Here is an 18,622-nt window from a genome sequence, read left to right on the forward strand (position 1 = left end):
TATGTAATGCGCATTTCACTACTTATGTTCTTTTGGATAATATTTGACCAGTTGTGTTCATGTTTTAAAAATATTTGACTAATTAATAGTAAATTGCACTTTTATGATGTATTTTAGATACATTATGATGTTGTGACTGAATGAGCAATATATTTTGTAATGCATAGACTGCGTCACAAATAATTAAAGAAAAAATATAGAAAAAATACATTTCGCGACACATTTCATGCGTCGTGACATGATAGAACCTTTTCGCGACCCATAAAAGAAGGTGTCGCCAATATTAGTGTTGCGAAATGACATCACCTATGGCGACGTCATTTGACGACGTAATAAAAGAAGGTGTCGCCAATACTTACGTCGCAAAATGTTGTAACCTTCAGCAACGCGTACCTTAATGCGTCGCCAAAGATCATATTGACTTTTGCATACGAACCCGTTGCGACGCATGCCGGCGACGCGTGTTTGCGTCGCAAAATGTTCTGTGACGCATTTTACATACATATGGCGACGCTAAAATGTGTCGTTAAAAGTTTGAATTCTTGTAGTGGCGTACCCTTGGACGAGAAGCGCGTACGTCTCCACAAGAGGGCCAGGGACGCGAGCACTTCGTGTTAGCAGGCTCTGTACAACAATGTGCTTGGGGATCCTGGACCATTGGGTCTTCGCCCCAGGAAGAGTCGGTCTCTAGTTGATATGAGTCAGATGATGTTTTCTCAGACAAAGGCGGTAAAACTTTTTGCTTCACTAGCTCGAAGGGCTCGAAAGTTGGTGTACAATCAGACTTCACAGCTTCTTCAAGCTCATTGAGCAAGATCAAAGCTTCAAATTTTCCTACCTCATTATTGAGGATTGGGACACGGAAGTGTGTGTCTAGATATGAAGGTGATTTAGTGGCAAAATGTTACTTCGCCAAACATAAACTTGTATGGGAAGTTCTCGAAGGTGGGTTGAAGTGCAAGATTCAGTTTCACTGTTCATTATTGCAATTAAGGAAGTATTTTTTGAAGGTGCCCATGGGACTTTGAATATTGTGTTGGCAAGACCACCTCTTTTCTTCCGAGCGACTGATCCCCAACCAAGGAAGCATACACCGTGACAAGCAACTCGAGATTTTACCAACGGCCAAGCATGCATACACAAGAGGCATCTACTTCAATGTCCCCAGACCTTGTTGAGCAAGAATTTTGAGAAATTGATCGACTGTAATCCTCATTTGAAACTACTTAGTCAACAACCTGATATTATATTAGAATCGCCTTACTTTAATCCTCAGTACTCAGTTTTAGAGGATCAAAATGATTCTAAAAGCCATATTAATGATTTTATTAAGGATGATTCTAGAACCACTTTTTCCCGCTTTTATGAACCTGGTCCCCCTTGTGCAACATCATCAATCTCCAATAAGATGGAAACACGGGATTCTTTCGGGAGGACACTTGATTTTGATTCACAAGACACAACTTCACCAAGCTCAGTTGAGGAGCTGGCTTCAGGAAACACATCATTGTCTTGCAACGCTCTATTCGAAAAAGAGATAACGGACTTTATACCTCAATTCTTTGACAATGATTCTCAGTCTTCTGCTGCTTCTGATGAACAATCCATTATCTCGAGGGGCAATTTCCTTTGCTGCCTACTCCAGCAAAATACAGTGGCTAGTACGATGACAAATGGACAAGTGAATGATCATGACGGCAGTGTCGACGATGCACAAGCTGGTGCTGGATCTGACGATGAACCTTATTCAACACTAGAGGCCAAGCTATCATTCGTGGAATTTATAATAGTTCCTCATTGCCACGAGTTCTTTCTCAATCCTACTTGATATAGAAAAATAACCAGATAAATCTCTTGCCCTTAACTTCTTGTACATATTTGAAGGAAAACTATTGTTTTGCTTTCTGTAGGCTCTGAGAGCTTCAACTTTTTATCAGTGAATTCTATCGTCAATATGGTATCAGAGCTGATATCACCAACTTTATGAATGTCAAAGTTGACTTTGATGAGCTCTCTATTCGTGTCCTGAATGGTCTTAGCCAAAATTACTGCAATATCTCACATGCTCTGCAAGTTCATGACGTTCCTATTACCTTTGATGAGTTATTCGAGCAGCTTCTCAGCTATGAAGCCCAGTTAAAAGTCTCAACACCATCTCCATCTTCCACGCCAATGACTGCTCTTGTGGCTCCAATAGGAAATTCTCGTAATCGGTATTCAAACTATCATGGTGGTCGCCAGCAGGTTCCGCCCATATCCTATCAGCCACGCATGTCTACTCCTGCGCTATCTGCGCATCCTCCTGCACATCTAGTTGTGTCCAGTCCCAATCGTTATCTTGGGCGCTGTCAGATTTGTGGTGTCCAAGGTCACTCTTCTCGCCAGTGCAATCATTTGACTGCCTCGATACTTGCTCTGCTTCCGTCGGCTCCTCCGCGTGCTCCGCGCCCCACGTATAGTGTGTCGTTTATGCACACTATCGTTCATTATACACCTTCATCTGATTCTCGGGAATGGGTTGTTGACTCTAGCGCCTCTCATCTTGTCACCACTAATCTTGCTACACTGTCGTTGCATAGGCCTTACTTTGGGAATGATAGCGTCGTCATTGGTGATGGTTCTAGACTACCTATTACACACACTGATTCTTTCTCTTTCTCTACTCCATCTTTCCTGTTAGTTTTCTCCAATATTTTATGTAGGACCGTTAGATTCGATAGAGGGGGGGTGAATATCGACTCGAAAAATAAGAGTATAAACGCAGCGGAAAAGTAAAATAGACACAATGGTTTAATTCGTTCGGAGCCTGTGACGACTCCTACTCGAAGGCCCATGGTCCTTGACCACTTTCGTTGGGCAATCACTAGCAATTCGAAATGATGATTACAAAAGAACCGTACAGGGAATGCTAATGAAAACTAAAAACAAATACCGACAAAAAGGGAAAAGAACGGAGCGTAGTGTCGGATCTTTGTTGGCGTCGCACTGAATGTCGAGCAGCAAGACCAGCAGCAGAAGAGTTCTCAGCTTGATTTTTTATAATCTGAAGTTCCTGTCTGGGGCTTCTTTTATATGTTGTTCCGGGCGACTGGATTCCTTCCGGGCGCCTGGAATGTGACGTAACTGCTCAAATCGAGATGCTCCACGTGGCGACGACTTGGCTGGATAGAATTCGCCTTCCGGGCGCCCGGACCACCTTGTTCCAGAAAACTCCCTTTTCCTGCAAAACAAAGTTAGTCTGAGGCAAATATACATCCTGTAAAACAGATTGTTAGCACAGTTAAAGTTCAACATATGGATAAAAAGAGTATGACTTAGATTCCGTCTTTCCGAGACCGGAATCTAGTCACGATCTCGACTTAGACATCCGAAATGGATCTAAGCCGGATCGACGCCTAATGTCCCCTTCCCGGGAACGCGTCCTCACAGTCACTCCCCTCCAGTGACTTACCTCACTTACCTGCCAGACGTCCGGTCAGCCCGTCGACCCGTCTGGACTTCTCGCCAAGCGTCCGGTCAGCCCGTCGACCCGCTTGGACTTCTCGCCAAGCGTCCGGTCAGCCCGTCGACCCGCTTGGACTTCTCGCCAGCTATCCGGTCAGCCCGTCGACCTAGCTGGACTTCGTGCCAGACATCCGGTCAGCCCGTCGACCTGTCTGGACTTCTCCTGCACACTTGATCAAAGTGTCAGATAACAACAAAACTAACTTAACCTATTTGTCATTCATCAAAACCTGGGTTAAATCGTTAGTGCTAACCGCACCAACAATCTCCCCCTTTTTGATGGAATGACAACCTGGTTAAGTTAGTGAAAACATATGCAAGAAACAACATGCATTTATGTAGTTTTAAAGTTAGTCTGTATTTTCAAATTGGTTTAGCTAACTTAACCACCTAACCCTCCGCCTTTGGCATTCATCAAAAATAAGCAAGGGTAAACAATTATAGTGTAGAGTTAAAAAGTAAACAGCTTTTGCAACATATCTAAGTTTGGTTCAATTTTTAACACCAAGTTAAAAAATAGTCAAGTTGACTTGGGGGAGACAAGTTGAATTTTGAAAAGTATAAATTTAAAGTTAATTAAGTTTAACTTTTCAAGTGTGTAAAAATTTTCAAATCAGGTTTTTCAAATTTACTTAACATTTATTTTTCAACAAGGTAAATTTTCAACTTCGATTTTTTTTTTAAAAAAAAAAACAAAGCAAAAATTTAAACAAGTAAGAATAAGTTTTCAAGAAGTAAAATTTTTGCCAAAGTAAATTTTTAAGGATAATTTGTTTTAACTTTTAAACTCAGGTTTTAAAAAAATTAGGTGGGATTAAACTTAGTTAATTTTAACTTTTTGAAAATTAATGTTCAAACATAAGCTAGTTTTTTTTTTAAAAAAAACATTTGTCAAACACATAAAATTTTGATTAATTTCTCCCCCTGAACTTGACATTTAGAATTAACCAGCTGTCTAACCAATTAGGTACTAACTAACTATCAGGAGATAGTAGCGTTCACTTGGTTAGTCAGATTAAGTTGATTATAACCAGTCAGTGTTTGACTTGACTGATGAACTTAATCTGATTACTGTCTGATTTGTATTTAACGTCCAGACTTATGCTGATGCACTGAGATAAGCATCTTAAGTCCAGACAGTTTGCCTATGCATCTCACCCCTTTCTATGTTTGTCAAACACAAGCAAGGTAAACCTAAGGTGTTGGTGAGATGCTAAAAAACTAGCCCTATGGATGCATGCTTTCTATGGATTCCAAGCTAGTCTAAGGCCAAAACTGTTTTTGAAAGTCTGAAAATGGAAGGTTTTGAAAACAAACAAATTTGACTTATAATTTGAAAGAGTGATTTTTGAAAACAATTTTGAAATTTAAAATTCCTAGTCTATTGAGCACATTCCTAATTTTCGGCATAAGTTGCTAAACTCACTTTCAGGGAGTGGTTTTGTGAAAATGTCAGCTAAATTTGATTTGGACTCAATGTATTTGAGTTCAATATCACCTTTAGTAACATGATCCCTGATAAAGTGGTGCCTAACTTCAATATGTTTGGTTCTTGAATGATGCACAGGGTTCTTGGTTAAGTTAATTGAACTTATATTATCAATTAATACTTTTACATTTGTAATGTTTAAGTTGAAATCTTTTAGAGTATGCATCATCCATAGTAATTGTGCAACACATTCACCTATAGCTATGTATTCTGACTCAGTTGTAGATAGAGCAACACAATGTTGCTTTCTACTAAACCAGCTAACAAGTGATGAACCTAATAATTGGCATCCTCCACTTGTGCTCTTGCGGTCTAATTTACATCCAGCATAATCTAAGTCAGAATACCCTATTAGTTCAAAATTATTGGTTCTAGGATACCAAATTCCTACATTTATTGTTCCTTTAAGATATCTAAAAATTCTTTTAACTTGTGTCAAGTGGGATTCCTTAGCACAAGTTTGGTATCTAGCACACATACTAACTGCAAATAAAATATCAGGTCGGCTTGCAGTTAAGTACATTGCACTCCTATAATATTTTAGGTCAACTGATTTTCCATTTGGGTCATTATCTAAGATTGTGTTCACTGCCATAGGTGTTTTTATTTCTTTTGTATTTTCCATTCCGAATTTTTTAAGTAATTCTTTAGTGTATTTGTGTTGATAAATGTAATTTCCCTCATTTGTTTGTTTGATTTGTAATCCTAAGAAATAAGTTAATTTTCCTACTAGGCTCATTTCAAATTCTTTTTCCATTAGATTAATAAACTCCTCTAAAAAATCTGAATTTGTTGAACCAAATATTATATCATCTACATAAATTTGTGCAATAAATATGTTTGAATTCAATGATTTAACAAACAAGGTTGGGTCAATTTGACCTTGTTTGAATCCTTTAGATGTTAAGTAGGATGTTAGTCTTTCATACCATGCCCTGGGTGCTTGTTTAAGTCCATATAATGCTTTCTTTAACTTAAATACATAATCAGGGTGTTCTAGACTTTCAAACCCAGGAGGTTGACCTACATAAACTTCTTCTTTTATTAGTCCATTAAGAAAGGCAGACTTAACATCCATTTGGTATAGTTTGAACCCTTTATGGGCTGCATAACTTAGTAACATTCTAATGGATTCTAATCTGGCTACTGGGGCATATGTTTCATCATAATCAAGTCCTTCAACTTGACTAAATCCTTTGGCAACCAGCCTAGCCTTATTTCTAGTAATTTCCCCAGTTTCACTTAGTTTGTTTCTGAATACCCATTTTGTTTCTATTATTTTCTTATTCTTAGGTGGTGGAACTAGGTCCCAGACCTCATTACGCTCAAATTGGGCTAGTTCTTCTTGCATAGCTACAATCCAATCTGGGTCTTGTAGGGATTCATCCACAGTTTTGGGTTCAATTTTTGAAATTAATGAAATTTGACTTAGGTTTCTAAAGGATGATCTGGTTTGAACTCTTAAGTCTGGGTCACCGATTATTTGATCAATTGGATGATTTAGGTTAACCCTTATTGTTCTAGTAGGTTGATTCTCTTGATGTTGTTCCTCTTCTTCATGACTTAGAGTTTGGTTGGTTTCTGGATCAAACTCAGGTGTTTGTGTAGATCCTATGTCTTGTTTAGTTTCTTCAAACTTTACATTAGTAGTTTCTTCAATTTTTAAGGTAACCTTATTGTAAATTCTGTAGCCTCTACTATTTAGGGAATATCCTACAAAAATTCCATTTTCAATTTTAGAGGTGAATTTTCCTAAATGTTCTCTTGTATTTAAGATGAAAACTGGGCACCCAAATACCTTAAAATATTTTATATTTGGTTGTTTATTATAAAACAATTCGAAGAACGTTTTGTTATGAGTTTTATTTATTGTTGTTCTGTTCTGTACATAGCAGGCTGTACTAACGGCTTCTGCCCAAAAGTATTTAGGTAGGTTATACTCATTTAACATTGTTCTAGAAGCTTCAAGTAAGGTTCTATTTTTTCTTTCTACAATTCCATTTTGTTAGGGGGTTTTAGGGCATGAGAACTCATGATGGTAACCGTTTTCTAGACAAAAACTGTTAAAGTGGTGATTTTTAAATTCTCCCCCGTTGTCACTCCTAATTCTTTTAATTTTAATATCTTTTTCGTTTTCAATCTGTTTGCAAAAATTTGAAAAAATTTCAAAAGTTTCATCTTTATGTTTTAAGAATTTGACCTAAGTAAACCTAGAATAATCGTCTATAATTACTAAGCAATATAAGTTTCCATTTATAGATTTGACTCCATGGGAGTCAAAAAGGTCTAAATGTAGACGTTCTAAGATTGAGTTAGTTTGTGGTTGATTTGTTTGTTTGTGGGTTGATTTAGTTTGTTTGCCTTGTTGACAAGCATTACATATGGTTGAATCTAAGTTAGGTAACTTTGGTAAGCCTTTTACAAGTCCATTTAGTTTACTTATATTTCTAAAGTTGGTGTGAGACATCCTCCTATGCCATAACCAAGTTTCTTCTTTTTGTGTTAAATAACACTTAATGGAAGAAATGGTTAAGTTGATGGCATAAATGTTGTCTTTTCTAAAGCCTTTTAGACTTATGGTAGGATTATCTAGATGTTTGATTAAACACTCTGTAGATAGAAATTTGACCTTATACCGAGTATCACATAATTGACTTATACTTAGAAGATTATATTTAAAATTTTCAACAAGTAAAACATTTGTAATTATAAAGTCTAATTTTAATTCAATATTACCTATACCAATTACCTTGAGTTTGCAGTTGTTTCCAAAGGCAACTGTTCCTAGGCTTTTGTAAGTGAGTTGAGTGAATTTGGTGTAATCTCCAGTCATATGTTTGGAGCAACCACTGTCCAAAATCCACTTGGTTTCCTACAGTAAGTAGGATTTAAAGTTAGTCTTTTGAGCATGCATTATTTAAGTTTAAAATTTTGAGATAAATTAAAATTAATTTAAGTTTAAAATTAAAATTTGAAATTAATTTTTAAGTTTAAAATTAAAATTATGAAATTAATTTTTAAGTTAAAATTAAAATTTGAAATTAATTTTTAAGTTTAAAATTAAAATTTTGAAATTAATTTTTAAGTTTAAAATTAAGATTTGAAATTAATTTTTAAGTTTAAAATTAAAATTTGAAATTAATTTTTAAGTTTAAAATTAAAATTTGAAATTGATTTTTAAGTTTAAAATTAAAGTTTGAAATTAATTTTTAAGTTTGAAATTAATTTTTAAGTTTAAAATTAAAATTTTGAAATTAATTTTTAAGTTTAAAATTAAAATTTGAAATTAATTTTTAAGTTTAAAATTAAAATTTGAAATTAATTTTTAAGTTAAAATTAAAATTTGAAATTGATTTTTAAGTTTAAAATTAATTTTTAAGTTTAAAATTAAAATTTTGAAATTAATTTTTAAGTTTAAAATTAAAATTTGAAATTAATTTTTAAGTTTAAAATTAAAATTTTGAAATTAATTTTTAAGTTTAAATTAAAATTTTGAAATTAATTTTTAAGTTTAAAATTAAAATTTTGAAATTAATTTTTAAGTTTAAAATTAAAATTTTGAAATTAATTTTTAAGTTAAAATTAAAATTTTGAAATTAATTTTTAAGTTTAAAATTAAAATTTTGAAATTAATTTTTAAGTTTAAAATTAAAATTTTGAAATTAATTTTTAAGTTAAAAATTAAAATTTTTAAATTAATTTTTAAGTTAAAATTAAAATTTTGAAATTAATTTTTAAGTTTAAAATTTAAGCCTTATTCATCTCACCCGATCTATATTATTAATCAGGGAATCCTATGATTTTGTGAGATGAAATTGGTTTGATTACAGAGTTTTGGTTTAACTTGTGTTAGATTCAGACTTAGCTTTGGTTTCCACAAATAGGCATTTTTCGGATAAACTTCTAAGCTTGGTGAGTCACATGGACATCATTAGAAGTAACCAACCTTTCGAGGTTTTCCGAATAGTCCTATCCACGGAACTTAGTACTAAATCTTGGTCTAACTGGTTAGGATTCGTTTAAGGGTAGCTTCGGTCAGTTTCACTTGGCCAAATGCACCAGATCGAAGCCATATCTTTCTAGACATGCGATGCCCAAGCTTCCCTAACGTACTATCATCCAAAAACTTCACAAGTACCATGAGTCAAGTTAAACTTGGTCTCTTTTTAACTAATCCTAATTACCCTGCCGGGTTAGTTTGTTTTGGGTTACCCTGTCGGGTAGGTTAGTTTTGGAGGTGCCAGCTATTCTAGAGCTTCCCCCTGAATTATTGGCCATTAATTTAGATTTTGGTTTTAGGCTTGTGTCGATTCTTTTTATAGTTATAGTTAACTTGGTGATAATTTTGTTGATTTTTAAACTGTTTAGATTTTGAATTTGATTTAGGTTTGTATTTTGGATTTTGGTTTGGTTTATTCACTTTTCTATAATGTATTTTTTCTTTAGGTATATAATATTGATTAAGTCCTACTTGCGTGGTCAGACACGCTTTCAGAACCCAAGCTAGATTGGTTGACTTGTATTGGGTTATTAATGATTTGAAGGTTTTATTTGAATTCGACTTATATCCTAGTCCGGTTTTATTATAACATGCTTTTTGATTATTTAGGATTAAGTCTAAATTTTTTGATCTTGTTGTGAATTTTTCTAACATCTCCTTTAAATTGTTTATTTCATTTTTTTAATGATAAATTTTCTTCCTCAAGTGTTAGATCTTGAGTTGGATTCGAATTTTTTACTTGTTCCTTGAGGTTTTGATTTTCCTCAAGAAGTAATTTGTTTTCATTTTCTACTTTAGTTAATTTACTATTTAGACAAGAAATGATTCTAAAAAACTTTTTGTTTAAATTAAAATATACCTCATTCGAGCCTTCGAAAACGAGTACGGACTCGTGGCTTGTTTCGGGTTCAGACCCGTCTTCATCTTCCGACTCATTTTCTGTTTCGGCTTCGCGGGCCATCAGTGCGAGGTGGCTCTGATGTTCCTGCTCTTCTTCCTCCGATTCGTCCGAGGAGTCATCCCACGTTGCTTTGAGTGCCTTCTTTTTGGTTGGCTTTGGTTTGTCGAACTTCAGTTTTGGGCATTCGTTCTTGTAGTGTCCCTTTTTGTTGCAGCCGTAGCAAGTCACGTTCTTTTGTTCTGAGGGAGAGCTGATCTTTTGAAGGTCCTTTTTGCTGAAGCTCCTCTTTCTCCTGGTGAACATTTTTCTTACCAAGTTCACTAGGTGTTCTTCGTCTTCGGAGTCTTGGTCAGATTCTTCAAATTCAGGCTTGCTTTTCTTTTCTTTGGAGGAACCTGCAAATAGAGCTATACCTTTCTCGGCTCCAGCATTAGTTTGTTCGTGTAATTCTAATTCACAGAAAAGCTCGTCTAATTTTAATTCAGAAAGATTCTTAGAAATTTTGTAGGCATCCACTATTGATGCCCACAAACTATTACGTGGAAAGGCGTTTAATGCGTACCTTATTAAGTCTCTGTTCTCCATCTGGTGGCCTATCGCATGAAGCCCGTTGAGGATATCCTTGATCCTCGCGTGGAGTTGATTCGCTGTTTCTCCTTCCTGCATTTTTATATTAAAAATTTTATTTAAAAGCATGTCTCGTTTTGTTACCTTAGCGTCGCTCGTTCCCTCGTGCAGCTCGATCAACTTGTCCCACAGCTCTTTAGCGTTTTTGTGTGGACCGACTCTGTTCAGTTCTTCTCTTGTCAATCCGCACTGTAGAGTGTTGATCGCTTTATTTTCTGTTGATGATTTTTTTTTCAGATCTGCTGTCCAGTCTTCAGGATCCACTAGATTCCCGGAGTTGTCCACTGGAGTTTTGTAGGGTCTCGTAATGCTCATCCACTGGTCGAAGTCTATTTTGAGGTAGACCTCCATGCGCTTCTTCCAGTACGGGAAGTCGTCCCCGTTGAAGAGTAGAGGTCGCACTGTGCTGAATCCTTCTTGTTGGGACATTCTGTGCACAGGTAAATAACCAAAAAAATATCCCAAGACTTGGTCTTGGATTAGTAGTGCGGGAAGAGAAAAATAGAAAAAAAATCTAGATTCGTGTTGCACTAATTTAAGTTAACGATACACCAGTTTTAGAATTAATTGAAAGAAAAAAAAATCACCCCCTGTCTGATTGGTGGTTGCACCAAATCAGAGCGGTACCTGCTCTGATACCACTTGTAAGACCGTTAGATTCGATAGAGGGGGGGTGAATATCGATTCGAAAATATCGAGTATAAACGCAGCGGAAAAGTAAAATAGACACAATGGTTTTACTTCGTTCGGAGCCTGTGACGACTCCTACTCGAAGGCCCGTGGTCCTTGACCACTTTCGTTGGGCAATCACTAGCAATTCGAAATGATGATTACAAAAGAACCGTACAGGGAATGCTAATGAAAACTAAAAACAAATACCTACAAAAAGGGAAAAGAACGGAGCGTAGTGTCGGAGCTTTGTTGGCGTCGCACTGAATGTCGAGCAGCAAGACCAGCAGTAGAAGAGTTCTCAGCTTGATTGATTGATTTTGAAGCTCCTGCCTGGGGCTTCTTTTATATGCTGTTCCGGGCGCCTGGATTCCTTCCGGGCGCCTGGAATGTGACGTAACTGCTCAAATCGAGATGCTCCACGTGGCGACGACTTGGCTGGATAGAATTCGCCTTCCGGGCGCCCGGACCCCTTCCGGGCGCCCGGACCTCCGGGCGCCCGGACCTCCGGGCGCCTGGATCCCCTCCGGGCGCCCGGACCACCTTGTTCCAGAAAACTCCCTTTTCCTGCAAAACAAAGTTAGTCCGAGGCAAATATACATCCTGTAAAACAGATTGTTAGCACAGTTAAAGTTCAACAGATGGATAAAAAGAGTATGACTTAGATTCCGTCTTTCCGAGACCGGAATCTAGTCACGATCTCGACTTAGACATCCGAAATGGATCTAAGCCGGATCGACGCCTAATGTTCCCTTCCCGGGAACGCGTCCTCGCAGTCACTCCCCTCCAGTGACTTACCTCACTTACCTGCCAGACGTCCGGTCAGCCCGTCGACCCGTCTGGACTTCTCGCCAAGCGTCTGGTCAGCCCGTCGACCCGCTTGGACTTCTCGCCAGCTATCCGGTCAGCCCGTCGACCTAGCTGGACTTCTCGCCAAGCGTCCGGTCAGCCCGTCGACCCGCTTGGACTTCTCGCCAGCTATCCGGTCAGCCCGTCGACCTAGCTGGACTTCGTGCCAGACATCCGGTCAGCCCGTCGACCTGTCTGGACTTCTCCTGCACACTCGATCAAAGTGTCAGACAACAACAAAACTAACTTAACCTATTTGTCATTCATCAAAACCTGGGTTAAATCGTTAGTGCTAACCGCACCAACAATTGTGACCCTTTGTTTGAGGGGAGGATTGTTGGGGTTCAATCAAAGTCCCACATTGGAAATATTTGGTAAAAATCATGGGGTTAAAAGGATGCATGATATCTCCATTAGCATGAGACCTTTTGGGGAGAGCCTAAGAGCAAATCCATGAGGACCTAGGCCCAAAGTGGATAATATCATGTCATTGTGGAGATATGTGGATATCCTTTGGGCACAACAGGTCCAATTTAAGTCTATTTTAGAAATCTAAATTATCACCCTGACTATATTCTGATCTCGGAAAAACAAGATCTAACTCTTAAATCTTTATAAATTGTTCATGTATATATTTTCTAACTCTATTTGTAGAGATAAATGAAGACCTTCGAATTCTACACACGTGGCAACTGACAGAACTTGATTATGAGTTCGGAGTCAAAAGTTATGGTCTTCGGAAGATTGCTATGTCAAACCAGCAGTTAAAGGTGCCTTGAGCTTGCCGAAAAGTGTCTTGAAGAGTTTTGAAGGCGCCTTCCAGAGGATAAAACCCGAAGTTTATATATTTTATCATCATCAAAGATTGGGGGATAAACTTTATTTGTAGAGGCACCTTGGAAGAGGTTGAAGGTGTCTTGCACAACCTATATAAGCCCCTATTTGAGCAACATTCAAGACACAACTCTTCTATAAGCTAGTACGGGTTCGTTTGGAGTTCTGACTGCTCTGGCTTCCTACTGCTGCTAAGGAGCTATCCAACACTGAGCTTGATCCAATTATCTTCAAGGGTGTTGGGTAACAAAATTTTAATATTGCACTTAATTATTGCATAAAGAAAAGTGTAGCGTGTTACACACTTTTTTATTCTTTCATTGTACTCGATTCCCTCTTCCGGTAGTTCCGGAAGAGGTATTTTAGTGGATTATCCATCGATAGGTCTGAGGGACCTAGGTCTTGGAGTAAAAGTCGCTGAAGACTGGAAACCAAGTAAAACCGACCGTGTCTATTGTTGGTGCGGGAAGCTTCCGACGATCAACCGTTGTTTTGATAATGGCAAAGGAATTCAAAGTTAAGTTGTTTTGTGATCTAATGCACTTAACTGAGTGTTTCAGGAAAGTCGTAGCTGCGGTTAGGCAGGTGGAAAACCCTAGGGGGTGGTAACCCTATGCGAAAAGTCTTGGCGGGTCGAGAGCTTCAGGCAAAAGTCCTAGGGGGAACCCTAGGTGGAAAGTCCTGGTGTCGCGAACCAGGTGAAAGACTGGACCAGCTGGGAAGCGAAAGTCCAGCATAAAGTCCGAAAGCTTCTAACGCTGAGCAAAAGTCCAGTCGATCTGGAGGATCGCACTGGCATCAGGTAAATCTCCTGAGTGGAGTAGGTGAGGACGCGTTCCCCGCAGAGATAACAGTAGGCGTCGGGTCGACCTAGGGTTTTCGGTTAGAAATCCGAAGTCAAACCCAGACAGTCCAACGACTATCAAGTATATCTATTATATTATATCTGTGCTAATTTTGTTTTGCAGGGTTTATGTTTGAGACTAACACATTTTGCAGGAACAAAGGAGAAACTTAGACCTCGGATGAACAGTGTCCGAGGCGCCTCCATGGGGCTTGGAGGCGCCTCGGGTGCTAGCCGAAGCCAGCTGTCCAGAGACGCTGGAGGCGCATAGGAGGTCACTGGAGGCGCCTTGGACCAGGCGTTGGAGGTGCCTTGGAGCAGTTTGGAGGCGCCTTCAATGGGATAAGGCACAACCAGATCAGAGTTGATCCACGCGTGTGACTCGGCGGCTTGGAGGTGCCTCAGACAGGCTTGGAGGCGCCTCAAGCACTATTTAAAAGGGGACTTCGAGCAGCAGCTTAGAACAAGAATTCACAAGCGATCCTTCTGCGTTCAACTACTAACGAATTCATCCCGAAGTGCTGTGACGACATACCGACGACCCGGAACTCCAGATTTTGATATTCTTACTATCGGTATTGTTTTCTTTTATAGTTCTAATTGTAATAATCTTGTAACAATCTTTCGAGCTTATAGTTGTTGCCCACCGAAAACGGTCAACGACCGCGGGCCTTGGAGTAGGAGTCACCACAGGCTCCGAACCAAGTAAACGACTGTGTCCTTCTGTGTTTGCTTTATTTTTCCTTACTTAATTTCGCTGCGTATTTTCGACTCTGTTTTAAATCGAACGAAATAGCCACGAGCGTTATTCACCCCCCCCCCCCTCCCCTCTAGCGCTTTTGATCCAACATCTATCTCTATCTTCTTGTACTTTGATTTATGTATTTTTCTACTACGTACTTTGTTTTGAAAATCTAAAAGAACAAGTTTTTCAAAATCACATGATTCACTCTCCCTTCTCATGTGCGACTCAATCCAACACGAAGAAATCTGGTTGGAAGAAGGAGGAGTCGGCAGGACAACCTCCCTCTAAGGAATCGCAGAAGTGGAGGATTCCCCTTGCTCGGAAGGAGGTCGGGAAGTCATTGCTAGAGCACAAGCCTGCAAAGCCAAAGTTGTCAAGTGAGAAGAGGATTCCTCTCGGTGCCACTTGCGGTGTTGGATCAACAACTCGCCCAACATAGCCGATTCAGACGAAACAGTAATCGACGCTAGGGAGGGGCGTTCGGGTAGCTCGCCAGTGGTGGCTGCTGTGTCGCTAGCCGCCACTCGGCGTCCCCTTACTTCGTCGGTCGACTCGTTGGAATGCTTGATTGGCAACAAGCCACGTCTCTCCAGCTCAGGCACTCCTTTAGCGTTGATATCCGCATTGGCAAGCTTACACTTGTCGCTCAGCAACGCTCGATTCATGACTTGATTTGTAAAGATGAAAGAGAAATCAATTAAATTCAAAGATGACAAAGAAAAAAAGGCATACCAAGAGGGATGGGCAGCTGTGTTCGGATAAGGCTTAGCCCAAACACATACAATACTCCCTCCAAAAGCAGCCTGTATATATGATACTTCTAACCGACTAGGCTTGCAACTACTTGGAGGTAAGCCGTTTGGCCTCGGTATCTACCGGTCGGAGGGGGTTTTGACAATTCTATCTGCTAGCCAGTCGAAAAGTCGGGTTGGTCGGGGAGACAAACAAAGAAGTAATGCTCTTTTCAATGCTTATTGAAAGTGGACATTTTTGTCAAACTAAACAGCGCCCACTCGGGCTTGAAAAAGAAAAGTGTCCAACTCGGAAAGATTTGGATAATAGAAGTAGTGAAACATGCGGGGTAAAATGCGAATCCTGTACAAATAGAATAAGACAACAATCCCTCATAGTAATCTAAAGGAATTAGGCACTAATTGATGCAGTCGAATGTGAAAATATCTACAAACTTCCAGGAAGAAGGGATGAATGGAAAAGCGTAGGTCGGAAAGAAACTGATTTTTAAAGGAGGGAAGAAAGTCATCTGGAGGCATATGAGGATGAGCATAGGCAGATAGAATGACAATTTACTAATCGTCGGAGAAATGATTAGTTAGTTTCATTTGGTCGACCTCATGACCGTTAAACTTGGACTTGGTGGAGGTGTACCATAGTCCAGAGATAGTCGGAGGGGGAGAAGGCGAACACGCCATGAAATGAAAGAGAGAAACCGAAGATCGAAAGGTAAAAAGAGAGGAAGCTTACTGAAAAAGAAAGTACCGGTGATGAACTTGGGTTGAGAAGCAGGAAAGAAGAAGACGAGGACGAGGAAGACGATGAGGCGAAGGGAGAAGTTAAGGGTTTAAAAACCTCGGGGATGGCTTCTCGGAGCCGTCTGATTCACGGCTTTGGAAAATGAGGTTGGATCTTGTCGTTGATTTTGAAAAGGCATCCATTGCATCAAATCTAAATAGTCACCTATCACATCACACATGCAGTAGCGGAAAGAGGCGACGTGTGACATTCAATTATAGGTGGCATTAATGAGGAAGGAGAAAGCATGATTACATGTATGACCAAGCGTGCTTTGCATTAATGGACGGGGATTTGAATGATTTTCTAGAAATTTGGGTGACGTCTGTGATAATTAAAAGACACTACGTGGGGGTGAGAGGGCGGAGCAGAGATTAGAATGAAGTTAGAAAATGACTAAGGTTTGTCCACGATAGATCTGAGCGACACTGACTCGGACCGTACATAGTCGATGAGAAGAAGGACCAAAAGAAAATTCAAAGTTAGCTAAAGCACACGTGATAGTCAAGCGGCGGCTCTAAATCCCAGCATCTCCGCTCGGATAAAAGGCAACTTCTCGACAAATGACATGAGGCGAGTGGAAGGAATGACATAGCCGAGCGACAGCTATAAACCCTTGAGCAATAAACGACACAGTCGAGCGACGTCTATAAACCCTTGATCAATGAATGACACGGCTAAGTAGCAACTATAAACCCTTGAACAGTGAGGATTATAGTCGAGTGATGGTTTTAAACCCTAGAATAACTGATCGGGAAGAAGACTTTTAGAACATTCTAACTGTCTAGTCAGTCGAACTTGCAACCTCCTTCAACTAGGCTTGAGGGGAAAGCTTGTGATGCGGTGATGAAGAGGAACATCACCAAAGATAAGTCAAAGTAAGGAAGACTGGCTGACATGGAAGTCAAAGTCAAGGAAAGTAAAAAGACGCTATCCACAAATCAGGCGAGGTCAGTCGTTCGGCTGAGTTATGCCCAGACAAACAACACACTCGAACGGGCGAGCAGAGCCAAGTAGACAGTATAAGGTTACGAGATAAACAGACAGTACATTCCTCAGCCACCGTCCCTTCTGAGCGGGCGGTGTGTCCATTCAGGGGAGGATCCCTCCGATTATGTGAAAACTAAGTGAAGGGAGATTGCTCTGTTCAGCACAACGGAGTAGGGCGCGCCCCTATCGAGCGGCCACTGGTTAGTCTATAGCAGGACCCACCTACATATCTCCTTGCACCCTTTTGGAGGTTTGTGTCACTGACAATAAAGCATGTTCCCCAGGCAAGTCGCACGATAGAAGCTTCCAGCCTGTCACATCAAAGATTTGCATGCTCGCTTAAAGAAAGATGTCAGAGGCACTTTTGGACTTATGTGTTTCCTAGGATGCTTGGAAAAATGTGTGATTGCTTTGAAATACGTGCACAGACACTACAGTGACATTATTAAAGGAGGTTCCCATCTACAAGCGGAAGTATGCGCAACTTCATTATTTAACATGCTCTAGCTACAATTTTCTACTATTCTCCACTTATAGAAAATTGACTTGAGATTCGGAAGACCAACACAGAGAACCCCTTCTCATCCTGGTACTAACACCTCTTGTGTTGTAGGACCGCGTGGAGTCTTCACTTCATCAACCTTCAAGCCACATCCCCCAGCTTGCGATCTTCTTTGCTTTCGAACAAGATCACTACCCATGTACTCGAGTAATAATCTAACATTCAGTACTGATGTGGAGGTTTGAAGAGGGTGTCACGTGGTGACAATAAGTCAATAAAAGGGATGATGTGATAGTCAAAGTCTAGGTGAACATGTGAATAAATATGGTTTCTGACTGGCCAAATAGCTATATGTTCTTCCGATCGGGCTCGTATATAGGCCACTTGGTGATTTCATTACCGATTGAGCTATAAACTATGGCAGACTGAACATAAGATATATCTTGGATGCTATCGATCTACCACTCTGCTTTAATCACTTAAACAGCTGAGTCACTTTCATTTTATCATTTTAGATACAAGGGTCGAGATAATATAATAACCGATCAGGAGCTTAGACTTTCTTTGTCTCAGTAGAATAGTGTTTTTATGGTATTGCTAATTTATATCTTAGCAATCTAGCACATTTTATATTAATGTCCATCATTGGTCCATGAGTGCATGGGGAAGAAGAATAGTAGGAAGTAAGAGAGCATATTTCCTCATTTAATATTGTTTCATTCATTATGCAATTATTATAGCCTCATTAAGGAGGAAGACAAAATGAAACACTCATTAATATCATTAAAGAAGAGCACGAGAAAGCTCCCTCGGGTATAAAAGGATTGTGAGGGAAAAGAATAAGGGGATCTGGAGTTGAGGACTATTAAGGGTGTCAATTCAGGTGAGTCGGGTCGGGTTAATTTTTTTTGTTAACCCAACCCAAATCCGACCCGAACCTGAATTCAATCCAAAACCTCTAAATCCGAACCAAAATCCGACCAACCTGAACTCGATCCGAATAACCTGAAAATCTGATTCATTTTTTTTTTGCTATTTCCCTATAATTCTTCACTTTTATTTCAATACTCCATTATTATCATATAAACATCATATTAATATACATTAAAATATCTTAATTTTCAAAATAAAATTCGAT

Source organism: Zingiber officinale, chromosome 2B (assembly GCF_018446385.1).
Source record: "Zingiber officinale cultivar Zhangliang chromosome 2B, Zo_v1.1, whole genome shotgun sequence".
NCBI lineage: Eukaryota > Viridiplantae > Streptophyta > Magnoliopsida > Zingiberales > Zingiberaceae > Zingiber > Zingiber officinale.